Genomic DNA, 4,063 nt, shown 5'->3' with positions numbered 1-4,063 from the left:
TGCAGCAGATCGAGCGCGACAGTAGTGGCAGCAGAGCAGTCGCCGCCTCCACATGCTACACCGCCTACGCATCCGGCGTCCCCCGCCACCGCCACACTCGTTTGTCTCCGAAGCTATGTAAGCGGCGTGCGAGCGGCAGATCACGCAGGGCCGCGAGCACACCGTGGCGCCATCCTCTCCACATGCCTGCTTGCCAGCGGCAGCGTCGCGCACGAAGGTACGTGCCTGGGCGCCTCCCTCTCCTGTCGCTCCTCTTCCGTTTGGGGACCTCGCCGGTCGTCCTCTGGTCGATGCGTGCACACTGTTAAAATTGCAAATTGAAGTTTGCTTGTGCTTCAAATTCCTGCCTAGCTTTCGGACGATTAGTTAACCTAGGCAACAGAATTGATTTTGCTGATGAAAGGACGAGTAATTAGTTTTCTTGAATCCTCACTTTTTCTGATTGCAGAAAAACTCAACAGTCTAAAGGACCAGCTCAGGGGACTGGAGGCAGGTCTGGTAGAAGCTCTATCCAGTAAGCATTTCTTCTCCCTTGTGCAAATTTCCACCAATGGAATGTATGTTACACTCAATATGCTTCTTTGTTGTGATGAATGGTTCAGTCTATGAACTATGTAATCAGTGTTTGATTTCATACTGGTCTATCATTGTCATCTGCTGCATTTCATGGAAACGCTCAAGTCTTGTATACTATCTCTGCAGTCCAACTGAAGAAAGAATCGGAATGTAAGCTCACCAGTGACTATCTTGAATGCCACTGCAACGAACGAGCAGCTCAGGAGCCTGGTCTTGGGAACAGAGGGGAGAGATGAGTTTGCAAATGTCATATCTCATCAGCTCCAAGGTAAAAAACTTACAATCTGAATCATGGTTCTAGTACAATAGTTGGAGGTGTCATAGTATTATGTGACGTATGAAATCTAAAGTTGATTAGTAGGGTTCAAAGATACAAGTTCGAGTATCCAGTCTGAGGGGTTCTTGCGTGTGTGCAGGTGATATTGGAGGTGGTGGCGACGTTCCTGCTGGTATTCGTGATGTGCGGGGTGGCGTCCATCTACGGCGCCGATGTGACACGCGTATCCCAGCTCGGCCACTCCGTCGTCGGCGGCCTCATCGTCACCGCAGTGATCTACGCCACCGGCCACATCTCCGGCGCGAACATGAACACCGCTGTCACGCCCTCCGTCTCCTTCTTCCGGCATTTCCCCTGGATTCAGGTACGCATATACATCCATCCATCATGCTTCCTGCCTTCAACTTTTGTCTCACGTATAGATGAGTAGCGAATGACATGTCATTGTTCAGTAGAACACTAGAACTTGCTTATCAACATGAACGTCCAAATAAGAAATTCTCACCGCTTAATAATTAACCAGAGCTTAATTGATTTGGAGCCTAATAATTAACTGTGCGTAAAATAGTGCATGGTCGATGCAGCAGATAATTAGTTAAGATTAGCTAATAAAGCAGGATTTTATATGTAACAACATGTACAACTAGGGAGGTGTTCAACTACTGCACGAACTGTATCATAATTCACAAAACGCATCTAGACCAGCCAGCGACACAAGAACATATCCTATTATCTGAAACAGTACTCATGTTGTATTTAAGTATAGCACAAGTTGGGGACTTGGAGTGGCTAAAATACTTCCCTAGCTAGTCGCATGTTGGGATGATCGGTGGCATGACATGTACCCCCTCACGAATTATGCTTTCATCTACTCAACAGTTACCTTAATGATTAGTGTGCGTTACATTTTGGCACCTCTTACATCTGTCTTGCTGGGTACTTGATTTACTTTATGCATTATTAGTTATAACAACCATAGATTTCAATGAATATGCACTTTTGTTAACAATGGTTGTACCTACACTTCCAGGGAAGAGTTATTCCTTGTGATTTTATTGGTGTCATAAAAGCCAGCAACCTGTTTACTTGAAAGGTATGTCACTAAATACCTCTTATGGAGTTTGAAACTTAAGATGCAGCTTGTTTGGCTTGTGATTCTTCAAATGCCCATTCAACACTAACATGTTACATCTTTCTCAGGGGAAATTGTTAGCGATCGTGATGAGCTGACGTCCAATTTCTTTGCTCAGCCTCATGCTCTTGCTTATGGAAGGTAAATAGCTCAGCAGTATTTTTGAGACACATGTTTCATGAACTATTTTGGTTTCTTACTAGGGCTGCCTGCATCTTTTCAGACTCTGGAACAATTACACAGCCAGAACGTTTCTGAAAGTCTTATCCCTCATAAGGTGATAATGCTTCACTTATTTCGTATATGGTTACTCTAATGCATCAATCTTAACACCATAAATGTTTTCTCTCTGACTAAGCATTCTCGTCTTTTTCTTCTCTTCAGACTTTCAAAGGCAACCGACCATCACTGAGTTTCTTGCTGTCCTCTACATATGAGATTGAACAGGTATGCGAATTACATTCTCTATACACTCTTAGAATTGCAAGTTCTTTAACCCTGAACTCATTATTACACACAATCTCCACTTTTTCACCAGTAAGATTATGATTATGTTGTATGAGGTGTGAATCATTTAAAGGAAAGTAGGAATATGGTTTTTCTGTATGCACTAAGTTCTAATTGTGGCCTCGTCAAGAAAAAACATGATTTATTGGTCTCTTTTCATCATCAAATAGTAGAAACTTAAGAAAGTAAAACTGAGATGAGCTGATATCTGTTAAGCACATATTGCTTGTGGACATGCATGGTGCTGCTGAAGCTACACATGTTCTCCACCACAAACATTGTGCTGTCTTCTCATTTTTTCCTGCTTCTGATCTTGTTGTGCAAAGTGGTTGAAGTACCTTCTTTTTGTACCCATCTTCATGAAGCCTATATTAAATGCATATTTTATACAAATCATTCTGTAAGATCTGTAAAAGCAAACATTTCACTATGCATGCCTATTGTTTTATTTGCCCTTTCTAGTATTGTATGAAGCTGGAATGTACTAGTGGGTAGATCTGCTTTGCTGCTTACATTAGTGTTAGCCATTGCATTTGTTTGGTTCTGGCCCCAGCAGCAGTACACTAATGCTGGTGGCCTTTGTACATGGAATGGCAAACATCTTGGAATCTTCACAAATGATCTCATATTTATGTACATGTAATTTGTTGTCAATTTTGTTAGAATGCACCCTTTTGGGAATTCTGGACTTTTCTTTTGCGGTAATGTAATGATGTTAGATGTTTGCTGGTTGCTGTATATGCGCTAGATGAATCCTATTGTTTTCTTTTTGATGTACACGCATGCTGATGATTGACACTCATGAACAGCAAGCAACCATTCTAGTTACTACCTGGGTGTTCTAGAGATTGTTGTATTATTTATGTTCTTTTTACTTCCAGAGTTATTGTTCGCTAATACTGTCATCACATTGCATGTTTTTCTTGCTGCATACATGTATCTCAAGCATTGTACTTTTGTGTTTGCTTAGGCGGATAACTACTAAGTGATTACAATTAATGGACAAACTGCCTACAACTTAACATGTTGTTAGATGTGCTTTTATTGTGTTTCTAACCATTCTATTTTATACCATTCAGATGATGGTTGTCATTCATGTTTCGTCGGGAGCTCTAGGACGAAGAAGTTGGAAGAAGCAAGGCATGCAGGATCTAGTCATGCATGCACACTCTTGTATCTCTGCTTCTGCACCTAGGGAGATGCAGGACTTTGTTGTAATGTTGTCCTTGGAATTTGGATGTACTAATGATTTTCCTGAGAATTTGATGTATATGTGCTTGCTAACTTGTTACTCAAATGCTGGGAGTTGTACGTATTCTTAGAATAATATTGTTTACCTGAAATGCATTTTTGGACAAGAAAATATATTGGCATTGAATTTGGGCTGTTTGTATGTCTATGATATAAATATTATTTGGTAAATACATGTAGCCAAATCAAGAAGTGGCCGAAATGTGAATAGAGGCCGAAAATTAAAATGAAATAGAAATTGGAGTGCAAAAAAATTGAGGTTCAAAAAAGAAATGGGTCGCAAAAAGGCCATGGCCCATGAAAAAAATGCTGAATTGTTG

General features: G+C 41.2%; 1 long non-coding RNA gene across 1 annotated transcript; it reads left to right on the top strand.

Annotated features, from left to right (window-relative positions):
• Nucleotides 1-18: 18 nt before the first annotated feature.
• On the top strand, nucleotides 19-3,799 carry LOC123154256 (uncharacterized). Its single transcript, XR_006476748.1, has 9 exons — nucleotides 19-217; nucleotides 449-514; nucleotides 703-844; nucleotides 993-1,217; nucleotides 1,884-1,946; nucleotides 2,054-2,126; nucleotides 2,209-2,262; nucleotides 2,370-2,432; nucleotides 3,572-3,799. It is a non-coding gene; the product is annotated as an uncharacterized lncRNA (long non-coding RNA).
• Nucleotides 3,800-4,063: the final 264 nt, after the last annotated feature.

Source organism: Triticum aestivum, chromosome 7A (genome assembly GCF_018294505.1).
Source record: "Triticum aestivum cultivar Chinese Spring chromosome 7A, IWGSC CS RefSeq v2.1, whole genome shotgun sequence".
Lineage (NCBI taxonomy): Eukaryota > Viridiplantae > Streptophyta > Magnoliopsida > Poales > Poaceae > Triticum > Triticum aestivum.
The sequence above is the reverse complement of the archived record's forward strand: the minus strand, read 5'-3'. Positions and strand labels throughout refer to the sequence as shown.